Below are 16,087 nucleotides of genomic sequence, written 5' to 3' on the forward strand. Positions count from 1 at the left end.
AGGAGCAGAATAAGAGCTGAGGGGACCTCCCAGGCATTGTGTAAGTAGTAGTGACTAATCCCAAATGATCTGTGTAAGGGACAGAGAGGAGCTGCCTATGAAAAAAGATGTGCCACACAGGATGGCTGCTGGTGATCTCCAAGTTTCAGTCAATCTCATCCAAAGGAGACAAAGATGTAGGATTAGGGGCCTCAACTCTTAAAACTGTGCCAGAGGCCAGGATGAGCACAAACTCATCCTGAGTCTCATCCTGACACAAGATCTCAGTCCCAGAAGGTTTTAAAGCTGGTTGACCAGTAGACTAAAAAAGGGACAGGACTTTGCATGGGAAATGCCAAAATGCAAATACTTGACAAAAAGGAGTCAGAGACACACAAATTGCAATTTAGCTTCCTCCTTGTCTAGTTAAAGAATTGTTAAAAAAAAAAAAAAGGAACTGGAGAGCTGTACATGGATGGTGTATGAGCAGTCCCAGTTACCTGAGAGGCTGAAGCAGGGGGATTGTAAATTCTAGCCTGTCTTAAATCAAAAAGAGCAGAGGACTGGAGGATGGGGTGATTGCTGTGTAAGCATGGAGACGTGAGTTTGAATCCCTGGCACCTACATAAAAAGAGAGGCATGGGGGAGGGGAACACACATGGGGGAGGGGAACACACTAGAGAGGATCTCTGGGGCCTGCGTAGCCGGAAAACAGTGAGTTCCAGGTTCTGTGACACCTGTCTCCAAGGAATTAGGTGGAGCTTGACAGAAAAGAACACTCAGTGTCCTCCTCCACTCTTTGAGAATGCATAGGCCCGCAGATTTGCATGCAGACATATGCACACACATACACACACTGCACTAGAAGCTGTAGGTGATGGGAAATGAGCAAGGTGATACTCAGGTCCTGGGAATGGCAGTAAGACACTTGCTTGGCTATATAAGAAAACCCTCAGAAATGCTCTTAGATGTAAAATGATTGAGCAGTGGAAAGTCTACCCCTGGAAAAGTTATCAGAATTGCAAAATTGTGCGAGTTTTGTAAAAAGTACATCTGATTGGTAGGAGTTCTTAAACTATCCTAGACTTAATAGCCATATGGATTGAAAACATTTCAGAAATCACAGGGGACCGGTTGCGTTTGAAACAGCCAAATATGACCAGGTTTAATAACAGGTTAATTAAACAAAGTGTAAAGAAGCGATTAAATGGAGATCAGTTTCATCAAGAAGGTGGACAGAGATTTTCAAAATATTCTCACCTTTGAAATGGACAAATAAAATTAAGATGAAATAAGATAAAGGGGATTCCCAGCTAATTGAAAAAATGATGCCGGATAGAACGCTGAACTGTCTGGAATTGTGGGATGGGGACTCTTGGATATGTGTTAAGACCTTGGTCTTCCAGCCTGGCTTTGCTGGTGTCTTTGGACATTGTTAGATGTCAGGAACCTGGCCAGCTGTGGTATTGCCAGGGTCTGGTATGTGACTTCACAGTGCATTGCTGGGTGTGACAGTGGTGCTGTTGTTACTGGTCAGCTGCTACTCTGCTCTGGTCATGTGCCCTGGTTTTACAAGCACATACCATTATTGTCACTCACCTCAGCTCCCTACTATAGTATTGTGACTTTGGTCAAGTCACCCCACCAACCTGAGCCTCACTTTTCTTACAGTGAACTTTTGATGTTTAAAGATGTAAGTAATGATGTAGAAAGTATGGGTATCAAACGTGAGCGTGACTGGTTGCTGAGAAATACTATCAATGAACCACAAGATTGTGAGACTCAAACTGGTTTTAATAGGATGAAATAAGAAGCTCAAACCAACACCAATAAACATTCAGATGTAATATTTGTTAAGAAAAATTCTGAGAATTTAAAAATACAGCCAAGAAGAATGTACTGGTTCAGGCATGGTCAGTTGGGTAGTCACCTTTGTGTAAAAGAACTCAAATGTCCAATAATGACATGGTTGAATCCAAGACACCAACATGCTCTAGGGGCTTGGAGTTAGGGGTCAGATGGAATTCTCTCATACCTGGAGATGCAAACAGGAATAATACTGAAAGATGAGAAGTTACACATCAAGCTCTAGCTACATGGTAGACACAGCTCTACAGTTCAGTGAGAATTCAGAGCAACTGTCTGGCTCTGTGAACAAAAACAACCAATGATTTATATGCCATGGACTTGAAGGTATTCAGTAATAGGGAGTTCTAAAAGTTAATGTGGCTTTAGTTGGAATTCGTGTCTCTATTGGGCATGACCCTCAGTCTCTAGTCCGGATATGAGACATGACACACATACAATTGGATGATGAGAAAACACTCTTCCAGGTAGCAAGTGTGTCTGAGCAAATAAAGGATGCAGACATGCTGCTCAAGGTTCTTCTAAATAGACTTTTTGGGGGGGGGGGATTGCCAATAACTTCTGGACAGAGTAAGGAATTAAATGCAGAAAGCAAATCCACTTTCCACCTTAAAGATAGGAGTGAACATTTATCCTTACACAGGAGGGACATTACCTCTTAAATAATGGGAACAAGCTGGGAATGATGGTTCATGACTGCAGTGTCAGAGCCCAAGACACAGATGCAGGAGGAGCACTGCAAGTTTATCTAAAATTTCTCAGGCCTGGATAACTACAATAGAGTTAAAAGTTAAGAATAAAATTGAAGAATATATGTGACAGACACACATATACACACATGCACACAGACAGACACACACACACACAGGAGAAGACATTGAAAAATGGGGAAAGACAGTAGGAAAATCAAGACAAATGATTTATAAAACATGGAAAATGTTCAAACATATATGCAGCCAAAAGCAAATAAAAATATTAAGATATCAGGTCTCTCTCAGAGCGACTTTCATAGTCTCTTTTTGTGTTATGGTAACAATATAGGAGGTGGAGTGCTTCTAACGAAAAGGGCTTTATTCAGTTCACAGTTCTGACTGTTCAAGAGCAGGGCATTGGCTCTGGTAAGGTCATCAAGTCACCTGTGGTGAAGGTGGTGAGTACAGCAAAGCGATTGATTCAAAGAAAGGCTCAGGTTCTCATCTAGAAACCATCCCTAGAAGAATTGATCCATAAGACCTGACATGGTCCCCCGAGAATAACGATAGAACACTCCGTATCCTAACACGCCTCACGTCCTAACTGTCGCCCACTAGTAGACTCCACCCCTTAACTATCCTACCACCTCAGCGCCTCTACACTAAACTTTAGCACATGAACCTTTGGGGGATAAACCTCAGTCACACTATGAGTGAGAAGACAGTAAGGACAAGGCTTAGGGCCATGGACCACAATGTAAGTGGGAACATTTCCTACACACGCTGGGCCCGACTCTCCATGTTCTTGTACTAGCTGTGGAATCAAGTTCTATGCTTTATTCAACATTTGTTTCCTTGCCCATTTGTGAGTAAATTCATAATTCCTGCTCCCAGAGCTGTCAAGAGGGCTTGCTGAGATGATTTTAACTCAGGGTGATGCTTCAAAAAAAATTTGTGTATAGTTATAAGCAGTTGACCACAATACATTTGTAAATTGAAATACACTTTTAAATTATTTATTTATTTGGCTTTTGAAATGGGGTCTCACATAACTGAGGCTGGCCCAGAAATTTCTATGAAGCCAATGATGACCTTGACTTTCTGGTCCTCCTGCCTTCATCTCCCCAGTGCTAGGATCACAGGTGTGTACCACCATGCTTGGCTTATGCAGCCCAAGAGATTGGATCCAGGACATCATGCAGGCTAGGCAAGTACTCTACGAACTAACTATCCCTCACTCTTATACTTACATAGAGAGAAGAAAAGTTAATTTAAATAATTCTTTCTTTCTGGTAGCTGTCTATAGTGGTGGGCCGACAGATTAAATTCTTCTTTGGAGGTTGGGGAAGTAAAGACAAAAACATTGAGAAAATGGCACTAGGGACAGAGAGATGGCCCGGCTGTTAAGAGTACTTGCTGCTCTTGCAGAGGACTGGCCTTCACTTCCTAGTACCCACATCTCAGTGGCTCCCAACTGCCTGTACCTCCCGCTCCAGGGCATCTGATGCCCTCCATGGGTGCCCATATTCACATGCATGTGCATGCATATAATACACAGGCACGTGTACACACACATGAGTAAAACGAATCAAAAAAAAGAAAATAGAATTGATACAAAGCGCTCCAGTGTGTGCTGAGAGCCACAGGGGGCCTCAGTGCTGCTGGAAGCCCCGTGCTGCCTGAAGTAGTAACAGGAAACAATTACGTCACCCTGGATCAGACATGGCTCCTCAGGGGCTGTGGCACCTGTCCACACATGGATGGTGTCCGGTTCCAAAGAGTCCTGCTTCAGCCTTCTAAAACAGGTATCTCCTTCTGTCTCACACAAGACCACTAGGAAGAAAACCAGAGTAACCAGATGACTTGGACCCCAAGGGGAGAGTCAAGGCTTCCGGTGGGCATCAACAGCCAACATCCTGCCTTTCCGAGAGGCCCAATGGGGAAGTCTTCTGCTCCTGCCTGGGGTTTAGGCTCCCTCCTCCTTCCTCCTTTCTTTCTGTTATCCTCCTGAGTTAGGTCATTTTGATGGAACATTTTCATGTAGGGCAAGCAGCAGGAACTCTTCTGTTTAAAGCTGCAGGGACTAGTCACAAGGGAGCAGATGAGGGGAAGCAGGCTTTAAAATGTGATAGAATAGTGGGCTGGAGAGAAGGCTCAGAGTTAAGAGTGAGCACTGCCCTTCCTGAGGACCTGGCTTTGGGTGGCTCACAACTGTCTGATGTGACTCCAGGACCAGGGGATCTGATGCTCTCTTCTGGACTCCACAGAAACCTGCATTCAAGTGCATGAGCACCCCAATAAATCTTTTACTTTTAAAAAATGTGATAAAATGGAAATCTCAGAACACAAAGAACATGGATTTTTCTGAAGCAAGAAGCAATTCCTACATGTTAAACCATTTATAAGAATGTTGTTTCCCAGTCTGGGCTTCTAAGCTTAGCCTTTGCATGTAATTCATTAAAAAGCACCCTTGTTCCTCAGAGGAGAAACCCAGAGAAGAGCTAAGCACAGTCAAGGGCTGAGGTCAAGATGTTATTTGGAGTCCCTGAGCAGAGGTGGGCTAGTTGGTGAGCGGCAGTGGGACAACAGGGCAAAAAACAAAACAAAAACAGAGTGTGAGATACATAATGAAAAATACATACATATAAATTGAAAGAACTAGAAGAAAAGTCTTTTTCATCTTGTAGGGGGGAATGTTTTTATATGAACACACAAAAATGCAAAGCTGAAAAGGGGGGAAGCTGATGAAATCAGTTGCATTTAGAAGATGAAACTTTGGGCTAGGAAGATGGCTCCAGTCAGGTGTGAGGAGAATTCAGATCCCAAGTGCTCACGTGTGTTGGTGGGTGTAGCATGCCCATGTGTGTTGGTGGGTGTGGCGTGCCCACGTGCGTGTCAGTGGGTGTGGTGGCCACCTGTAATCTCAGCTCCAGGGACGGACAAGCTGGCTAGCTAGACTGCATGCGATGGAGAGAGTGCATTCAGAGTGGAAGAGCAGTGGATGGAGGTTTAATTTAGCGAGGATTTGATAGCGTGAAGTCCATCGTGGAGGGAAGAAATGGCAGAGGCCACCGACAGCTGGGACTCCCCATGTGTGAACAAGCCAGGAAGCAGACAGCAGGCAATGCCAACCAATCTCCGGCCTTCCTTTTCCTCTTTTTATTCAGTCTGGCATCCCGGTACACAGATTGGTGCCACCTGCAAACAGGCTGGGTCTCCCCTCCTCAGTTAGGCCTCTCTGGGATCACCTTCAGAGACACCCCAAATCCAGTCGTGTTGACACTGAAGGTTAATCAGCACAGTCCTCATGACCAAACCTCCCATAAACACATAACTCCACCTGACAGTCACTTAAAATCAACACCTCACACAACCGGCAAATCCCTAGCTTAAAGATTGTAATAAATCAATTGAAAACAAGCCCTCGACAACCTAAGTGTCCCATGCAAGCACAGGCAAAAAGAAAGAGCTGACGCGATGTGGCGATGGAGCCTGGCATCTTAGATCACTTGGCCATCCTGGCACCTGCGGCGCAGAGACCGAAATACAATATCATAAGCATCTGAAGAGAGGCTTAACTCCACAGAATGGGAAAAAGAGGCAACTGAAATCTAAACCGAGGTATCGCCATTCACCTTCGGGACTGTCACATTTTTCTCACGTGCTGTATCTGAAGCATGTCTGGAAACCGCATCCTTCTGCCGGCTGCTTGCTTGCTAAATAGAGCGATTGTGGCAGAGCATGATTTGACAGTTATCGATCAACATTACAAAGGCTTCTCCCCACCTGAGAGCTCAGCCTCTGAGAACTCGTCGGGAGGTATGCTCACGCAGGTGGGAGCCGTGTGCACCCCTAAAGCTCTTTAGGCAGCATCGCCTGTACTCCCTGAAGACTAAACACAGACCCGAACGCCTGACATTCTGCAACTGGGTTAAATAAACAGTGGCACAGCACACTATCCTTCATGTAACAAACTCAAGTGTCCTACCTCGCGTGCGCCAGAAATAGCTCCATTCGATCCTGGGAAACAGGATCGCCGTGGAAGGCAGACAATTTCCAAGAGGCAGGGACCTGCAAGGTGGCTCAGTGGCTAAAGATGCTTGCCACAAAAACCTGGGGATCTGAGTTCGAGGCCCCAGAGAAATGACTTCACCAAGTTTTCCTCTGACCTCCATATGCATGCTGTGGCATATGAGCCCCTTCCCCCATGTCATACACACGCATACACACTTCAAAACGACAGACAGAGGCAGGGGGAGGGCCTTCTCTGCACATTGGTTTAGATTATTTACTTGTACGATGTGTACAGGTGACTTATTAAAATACATTTTAAAGTGTAAAACATAAAGCCCATGCCCTTTTCCCTCAGGGGCAGGCGAGTAATTAAACATTCAAGCACATTCTATCCTCTTAGACTTTTCCGGGTCACTCTGCCATGTGAGTGCCCCAGGGGTAGGGACAATGGAGAAGTGCCTTCTTGGTTGTCCTGGAACTCACCTCCGCCCTATATTAACTAAGAACACATTAGCAATCACTCAGCTACTCTACATCCACTTAGGGAGAAGCAGAGGCCAGTGTGGTGTTAAAACTGTTGCTGCTGGTGCCAGCTGCTCGGCCAGCCTCAGGACCTGGAGGTGTTAATTGATGATAAATGCGTTTATGACCAAGGCTCTTTTCACAGCCAGCGGTTACCTCCTTCTATGTCTCAGCTCAGGTTAAAAACAAAAATCCCAACATTTGTCTCTCTTGCCTCCACTCCAATTAAAATCAGCACCCACAGAGGCTGCCCCCACCCAGAGAGGATGAGCCCACTGTGGCCCCGCTTTTTTCAGCCTTGTGGCTTTGTGCTCTGTTACAGCACCAACACACTCAGCTGCTGGCCCCTGAAGCTGCCTTTGGAGTGCAGAGCACTTGTGGGCGACTGCTGTGTGCCAAGCCCCAAGCAGGATGGGCTTGGCACAACTTCTTTGGTTCCTGCAGCAGAAGCCTAGAATGAAGAACAGAGCCATTCGGGGTTTCGTGGAGGCTTGGCTGATCAAGCTTTCAGCTGTCATTCTGTAAAGGAGGTGGCAGTGTGGCTGTCAGGGGCCTGGCCAGCTGCCTGTGGGTGTCAACAGGCCCCTTGCCCCTGGGCTCAAGCACTGGCTCTCCTGGCCTTCTAGTGCAAGCTCTTCCTTGTTTACCTTCCCTGGCCTTGCCAGGAGGTGGGTGGTGGTCTGGAGCCTGAGCCGAGAGCTGGCCCTGATCTGCGGAGGCTTGAGCAGCCAGGAGGCTGGAAAACAGTAGAGGAAATTCCAAAGATGGACACACAAAAGGCAGTGGGGAAAGACTGTGGCCTTTAGTCCCCCTGAGCTTCATTCATCCAGGACAGCATGCTCTGAACAGCCCTCTCCTTACCTGGAAGAGGAGGGCACTGGGTTAGTGGCTCACTTAATGTTAGCAGAGGCCTCACCTCAGCCCATCTTGCTCTTCTGTCTTGGAGCTGGGCCACAGGGGCGACATGGCACACCTCCAGGCCTCCAGTGTCTCCACTTGAATAAACTTCCTCCACCCCTGTAACTATCCGTGTGTCTCTGTACAGTGCACTGTAAAGAGGAGAGAGGTCCAAGAGCCTGGACACTCCAGTATCTACTCTCTAGACCCACATCAGCCAGTGACGGACACACGGATGCAGCGTCACAGTTACATTTTTGTTGCTGTGACAAAACACCACAACCAAGGCAGCTTATAGAAAAAGAAAGCTTTAGCTGGGATTCCAGTTCCGGAGGGCTAGCACCTGTGATAGCGGAACAACGACACAGCCACAGGAGGAGCCGAGAGCTCACTTCTCGACCCACAAACAAGAAGCAGAGAGCATCTTGGAAACAGTGTGAGTCTTTTGAAGCTGCAAAGCTCACCCTCCATAGCACACGTCCTCCAATAAGGTCACATACGCTAATCCTTCCCAAACAGTTCCACCAAATGGAGACCAGATATATAAACATTAATCATCGATAGTCACTCAGGATTTTAAAAGATGAACTCCTCAATCAACACGGCATCGCAAGCTTTTAATCCCAGCATTGAATAGGCAGAGACGGAAGGATCAATGAGAATCTGTGTAGTTCTACATAGTGAGTTCCAGGAGAGTCGGGGGTACGTAGTGAGAAAGAAAAAAAAGGATGAAAGAAAGAATGAAAAAAGATGAGCTACTAACAAATTCTGAGAGCGCTGAGATGGTTCTAATGAGCCTGTGGGCAAGTTGTGTCCACTGGGGACTGTGTGTGTGCGTGCACGCATGTGCGTATGTGAGTGTGCATGTATGTGTGTGTTCACACTTACAAATGCATGTATAAACATGTGTGAGTGCTCATGTGTTAACAAGGGTGCACACACTTGAACCCCAAGTAAATGAGAGCATCCCATGGCTGCCATGTCACGCCTGGTCTGCCTAGAATCCAGTTCTGAGACTGGACCTGTACTCCAACATTTAGACAAAGAAAGACCAGGAAAAAACAGCTGCCAGCTGGGTAAGACCAAATATCTGGGTGGCCACCTGTCTAAAGCAGAGGTGTCACCATGTCACCGGTGGCAGATTGCTCCTTGGACATGGAGGCAGCTTCCCCATTGTTCTGGGATTCTGTGGGCATTTGGCTTGTACTGGATTCCTGGCTCAGCATGGGGGTAGGTGGGTGGAGGGGGACAGCTCATTGGCTTTGGCTGGGCAGAGAGCAGCTTCCAGCATTTCTGGGTAAGCCCAGAGGAGAGAGCTTTCTGAAAGGAAGAAGAAGAGAGGGGGAGGGTTGTTAAAGGGACCTGGGAGAAACCTTAAGAAGCATATGCAGAGTCAAAGTGCAGAACACTCGGCTCACGGAATTGTTTCTTTCCTGGAGGCTAAAAATCATGGGCAGGTAGCCAGCAGCCACATTAGGATACGAAATGTAATCTGTTTATAATAAGTTTGCAAACTGCCTCTCGTTGGTACAGAGCATGTAGAGGGCATCACAGCCCATGGTGATGGGACCCTTGCCTGCTGTCTGTGGCAACCTCACCTAAGCTGGCAGGTCACTGTGTGTAGAGTCCAGGCCCCTGCACACCTCCTTGCTCAGCCATCTATATCCCTTTGGAGCAGATAAACATGTCACCAAAGACGACAGCTGGAGTGGCTGAGCGCCAAGCCCAGCTGCTTCTTCCTCCACCGCTGCTGCCGGAGGGCAGCTACAGAAGCAAAGAAGCAAATTGACCTCTGCAGGTTGGAAGGCACCCCACAGGTCACACAGTCTCATCTATATGGGGAGTTGGGCCGCCTACACCAATACCCTCCTTCAGGGCCTTGCAGGAACAAGGCAGCAGCCTGGGCAGCTGCTGGCCACCTCTGCCCCTGGAGGCATTGTTCTTGTAGTGTGTCTCTGCTTCCCTGTGTCACTGGGTCTTGCTTTCCAGAACAATGGCGAACAAAAACAGCTCCCAGTACTCATTAGGCATTTGCTGTGGGCCTGATAGCGTCTAAACACTTCACGTGTTTGTCTTGACATACTTACCCAGCAAATCTCCAGGGAGATGTTAGTCACCATTTTGTAAATGTGGAAATGGGAGAACTCAGCAGTATGCCCAAACTCAGTGTCTGTCAGTCGAGTCTGGATTTGAGCCCAGGCTTTTCCATCTCCAGAATCCAAGCAGCTATCATGCCCCCCATCTCCCTTGAGCCCTGACCCCCTGCGCCTTCCATGTGGATGGAGGTCCACAGACTGAATCCTTCCTAGAATTCCAATCCCAGAACTGACACTGGACTGGCTCCTCCCCCATTTCTTTCTTAGAAACCAAGGAAAAGATAGATTCTAGAACCTTCTTCAGACTTCTTCAAACTCTGATCCCCAGCAGACACTCTATTCAAACAATAAACCTTGTAGCAAAAAGGAAGGGGAAAAGCAAGGTAACTGGAGCCACACAAGTCTAACTTACTGTTTTGTGTTCACTTCTCACCAACTTTGGGCCACCTGGCTAACCTCTCCACATCTCCAGTGTTCCATCTAGAAGCAAAGTGTACTAAACCGCCTGCCACTGTGATGAGGTTGCTGTGAGAACTAAATGAATTAAACCAGGCCTGGTAGTTTAAGCCTGGAATCCCAGCTACTCAGGAGGATGAGGTAAGAGGATTTTATTAAGCTCAGGTCTTGCCTGGGCTACAGAGTGAGTTCGAGGTTAGCCTGGGAACTTAGCACTCCCCTGTCTCAGAAATTAAAAAAGGAGGACAGGGAGACAGCTCCTTGGTCCCCAGTACTACAAAAGTTAAATGGGATTAACACCTAAAGAGTGACTGGGTCTGGATTTGCACAGGACCCGCAGCTCTTCTGAGGGTATGGTGGTGACAACAGAACGTGTGGGCTGATGAGCCTTCACCAAGCTCTCAGTTACAGAAAGAGACAAAATGTGGCCTATATACAGCACACACACCTGAAGCTCTAGGCACCACATGTGACTGTGCGTTTCCAACTCCACTGCCATACCTGGTGCCTGGTGCCAGAAGTTAGAAGAGGCATCAGATCTCCTGGAACTAGAGTTATAGACAGTTGTGAGCAACCTTGTAGGTGCTGGGAATTAAACCCAAGTCCTCTGCAAGAACAAGTGCTTTTAAGCACGAGCCAACTCCAACCCTACTGGTTTTAATTGTTGACTTAATGTGGCCTAGAGTCACCTGAGAAAGGAGTCTTAATTGAGGGATTGTCTAGATTAGATTGGACTGAGAGCACGCCTGTGGGGGTTGACTAGTTACTTGGTATAGATCCCAGCCCACCGTGGGTAGCATCATTCCCTAGGCCTGTGCTCCTGGGCTGTGTAAGAAAACTGGCTGAGCATGAAGCTGAACAAGCCAGCAAACAGTGTTCTTCAGGGTTTCTGCTTCGTTCCTGCTTTGACTTCCTTTAATGAAGGACTGTGACCTGTAAGAGAAAGACAAATCAACCCTGTCTTCCCCTAAGTGGCTTTTGGCCAGAGTGTTTTATCACAGCAACAGAACAAAACTAGGACAGCATGTCACAAATAAATGTTTATTTTGAAACATTGTTATTACTTAGTACTGTATGTTTAGGGAGATCACTTTATTAAAATAACTCTTCTTTGCTCTATTCGTAATAACCCAAATCAGAAACTACTCAGATGTTCAACAGGACTCTGGTCAAGCTGCTGCATGTCTACATACAACATACTGGTCAGCACTCAGCAATAGAAAGGATGAATTATAAAACAAGAATAGACTCCAAACACAGCAGAGACGAGAGCACAATCCTTATTTCCATTCATCACATGACAGTCTAAAGCAGGCAAAGGTAATCTAGGTTTTTTTGTTTTGTTTGGGTTTGGTTTTCTTGTTTGTTTTTGCTTTTCCATAAGAAAAAATGAAAACTTACACTTTCAGGAAGCAGACATTCCTGTCTCTCCCTCCTGCAGAGCATCGCTAGGAAGTCTGGGTATTATTACATAGGGAGAATACAAAAGGCTCTGGAAGGAAGAGAGAAGACAAACTAACAACCTCGGGACCAGAGGAACACCATGGCAGAGCATTTTCTCTGTTCGTTTGTCTCATATATTTAGACACAGGCGATCAGTTCAAACCTACTCTCTCCTAGAAAGGGGTGGTCTAGAAGACAGACAGTCTCAGGCAATAGCATTCCACTCTAGGCTCCATTACAGAAAACACACAGCACGAGCCCACCCCATAGGCAAAGGCTAAGTGGTGGTGGGGGGCGACACACCTGGATTCCCACGGTCACCAGGGGAACTCCTCTGCTCACCCATCCCTCTCCAGTTTGGTACTCAAGAAGTTTGAATAGAGAGCTGAGACTTTTCATCCATGTCCAAGGGCAACAGGTCTCCCTGGTGTCAGGTAGACATTATCAGGGAGCCTGGACTTGTACCCCACCAGGGATAAGGAGACCAACTCTTCAGATGCCAGCAGAAGCTGGTATAGAACCTGGGCTTCCACCCCTACCTGGCCTTAATGAGCTGGTTCCCACACCCCAGCCTCTCCTATGTGAGGGAGCTCTGTTAGGAAGCCAGTTATAAATGGAAGACAAAATATAAGATGCTCAAATGTCAGGATCTCTATGGAAAATATGCATGCTAAAATCCAGGAATATTTTAAACTGAATGAAGAAGGGACAATAAATTCTAATACTGAGATGCAATATTATCTGACAAAATTCTTTTGTTTGTTTGTTTGTTTTGTTTTTCAAGGCAGGGTTTCTCTGTGTAGCCCTGGCTGTCCTGGAATTCACTCTGCAGAGCAGACTTGACTCAAACTCAGAGATCTGCCTACCTCTGCCTCCTAAATGCTGGGATTAAAGGTGTGCAGCACACTCAGCCCCATCTGACAAACACTTTAGTTTTAGAGCATCCATCATAAGAATGCTACAAAGAGCAGTGACAGCACTCGTGTACGCTTGAAACAAATGAAAACAATAGATAAGAGAAAATGGAAATCTAAGGACTGAAAATGATATAATCAAAATCAATCCCCCCCCCCCAGCTAGAGATGACCTGGGGGACTGCAGGATGGTGCAGGACAGAAACTTCCATCTACAGTGGGGGTTGGGGGTTGAATGGAGTCCCAGGGACCAAAGCCTGACTCGTAGGGCACTGGGGGTTCTGAAAGAGGAAGAGAGGAGACGGAGTGAAAAAATACACAATAAAACAATGGCTCAGTAGTTCCCAAATTTAATAAAAGACATTAGCTTATAGATCAGAAAACCTACGCAACTCATTTACAATAGTGTCAAATATATATATATAATATGGGCTAGTGAGATGGCCCAGAGAGTAAAGGCATTTGTTGCCAAGCCTGACAATCTGAGTTCAATTCCTAGGACCCAACCCACACTGGAGAAATACACACACACACACACACACACACACACACACACACACACACACTCACACTGAATGTTATTTTAAAAAATAAAAAGGAGAAATATTTAGGGCAAATGTGCAGAAGATGAGGACTATCTGCATATTAGCAACCACAGTGAGATACCATAGTGCACCCATGGGCTGGGGACAAACAAGAAGCAGGACCTTGACTAAGTGCCAGCCTGGACCCAGAACAGAGAAACCTTTCTCCAAAGCAATGGGGTTCGGAACTCACAAAGTCCCCACTGTCTTCCACTTTCCCAATCCAGTGTCCGTCCCCCCACCCTGTGAATGAATTCAGTTGTCTACTGCTGCCTCCAGCAAGAGCAAGCGCCATTCTTCAGGGAGCAGGGGTAGCTCTGGTTTAGAAATAATCTGCTAGACCATAAGGTGCTGCTCTGTCGCTCCTCTCTCCTTTTGGGTGCTGGGAAAGGTAACACAACACAATGTCTAATTGAAGGAGAGCTAAAGACTGCAAGGCACAGACTACCAGCCATCTACTGTAGAGAATTCTCCGAGGACCAAACCTCTGGCTGCAGGCAGGGGCAGGGGAAGGGTAGGATGCTGTGTTAGTGAGAAGCCAATACTCTGTGCCAGGAACCCTGAGGTTTTGTGTCTTTGGAAGCAACAAGGTTGTGTAAAAGTCCCCAGGTGGGGCAGGAGAGGGTGAGAGTCTCTAAGAAGTACTTTGCATCTACACTGTCCGGGTTCCCATGGGAGACCCCAAACACTCTTACACAGACATACACTCAGGCAAAGCATCAATGCACGCCCAGGCCTGTGTGAGCCTTCTATTATTTCTTTTTAAGTGGAGCACCAGCTCATAAACAGAGCTGTCGGCCTAGAAGTCCTGTGTAATCCCAGAGCTCAACTACATCAATGAGTATTTTTAGTACTGGCTAGCTAGGATTCTAGCTAACAGACCCACGATGCAGGCTCATGGTGGCCTTTGCAAGCACACAGATCTACCAGAGTGAGCTAAACTGATTCAAGACACCTACCTAGTTCAGCTACCTATAGTAGGTCAGTTCTCACCCTTCTCAAAGTTTATTTAAAATTACAGAGAGGGGGAGAGAGAGGGGAAGGAAAAGAGAGACTCCAAAGATAAAGTCCCCCGGGAGGAATAGTACTAAAGATTCACAAGTGGAACAATTTTCTAATAACAGAATAAACATTATTAAATTGCCTTTGAACGGTGGCAAATTGGTAGGAGAGAATTTTGTTATCCTTTCCAATGAACCTTGGCTGGGGGTGTGCCTTAAAATGCTCCCTGTGGGGGCTGGAGAGACCGCTCAGCGGTTAAAAGCACTGGCCACTCTTCTGGAAGAACCTGGGTTCAATTCCCAGCACCCACATGACATCTTACAATTGTCTGTAATTTCCGCTCCAAGAGATCCAACACCCTTACACAGACATACATGCAAGCAAAACAGCGATGCACATAAAAATGCAAATGAATAGATTTAAATGTATCCTGTGAAGAATGTATTGCTTATGTCTGTGCCCTACCTCCATGCCTACCTGCCTGACTGGCTTTTCCTTCAGACCCGCAGGTGCCATCCACACCCTTCCTGGGGTTGGGCAGGGCCGCTGTGGGCATTATGCTCTTCTCTGTCTACTCTGCACGGTGCCCAGAATAAGGGAGACTCAACTGTGCTGTGGGATAATAATTGTTGCATACTGGCCTGGGAGTCTCCTTTTGGGTATGAGAAAGATGTTGGACACTACTGATCTGTGGATCCCTTTCTCTCCTGTCCCTCAACTTTGCTTGGCTATGAAATTAAAGATAGGATTCAGTATTTGTGAGTTGTGTTTCAGCTGGGTTTTTAGTTTTTAAAGTTGGCATGTTGTAACATGTAACATGTAAAAGTAACCATTTATTTGAGGGCTGTGGGTACTCCATGCTTTCTTCCTCTTGAAGATTTCCTGTCTCATCCAAAGAACAGGCCCATGAAACCTGGTCCCTGGTCCCTCCCCACAGGTAGGGGTGAGAGTAGTGACTACCTTTCTGGTGCCTCTTGCTCCTTTTGCTATAGAAATCAACCAGAACCCACAATGAGGGCCCTCCCCTCTTTGTCTAGAGCAGCTGCTATTCTGCCCGTCCTTACATTTGCTGGTGGGGTGGGAGTCTTCCGGGTGAAGGCAGGTGAGTCCAGAATGACGTCATTTCCAAGGTTTGACTCAATCCCTGCCCCCGCAGCAATCCCACCTGCACCAAACAGAAACGAACACCTGTGAGAAGAGAAACGGCTCCCCGCTGTCATTAAAAGTGAACCTGCTGTAACAAAATCCAGACCGTCTTGGGTTTGACGAGAACACATCACTGGAGAAAATCCACGGTGTCATCACCACTTTTTGCTTCAAAGCAGTCAGGCTAAATTAAGTAGCAACAACAAATTGTTTCCCACACCGTTTGCCCAGCTCCTACCACCAGGGTTCAGCATGAACCAATTTCCATGCTTGAGTTATTAGCTTATGAAAATAGGCACAAAAGGGGGGAAACGCGCACAGATCCCCGGCTGCGTTATTACTCATTGCTATGGCTGAGTGGGTTCCAGCACAAAGGCGTGTTATTCTGCCTGCCACTCTCTCAGTTTTGAACAAAATGCAGCTCGCTAATGGGTTCTGCCTCATATACCTTTCTGTAATCATTGCGTTGCCATTCT

General features: G+C 46.6%; 1 long non-coding RNA gene across 1 annotated transcript in view; it reads right to left on the reverse strand.

Moving 5' to 3' along the window:
• Window positions 1–1,755: 1,755 nt before the first annotated feature.
• LOC106021011 overlaps window positions 1,756–16,087 on the reverse strand; it is a 114,985-nt gene continuing 100,653 nt past the window's right edge. Inside the window, exons 7-9 of the long non-coding RNA XR_005877387.1 lie at window positions 15,530–15,630; window positions 10,058–13,160; window positions 1,756–9,290 (exon numbers count right to left, since the gene is read on the reverse strand). This is a non-coding gene — a long non-coding RNA (uncharacterized LOC106021011). The remainder of the gene's footprint in view (window positions 9,291–10,057; window positions 13,161–15,529; window positions 15,631–16,087) is intronic.

Source organism: Mesocricetus auratus, unplaced genomic scaffold (assembly GCF_017639785.1).
Source record: "Mesocricetus auratus isolate SY011 unplaced genomic scaffold, BCM_Maur_2.0 Super-Scaffold_100004, whole genome shotgun sequence".
NCBI classification, from domain to species: Eukaryota; Metazoa; Chordata; class Mammalia; order Rodentia; family Cricetidae; genus Mesocricetus; species Mesocricetus auratus.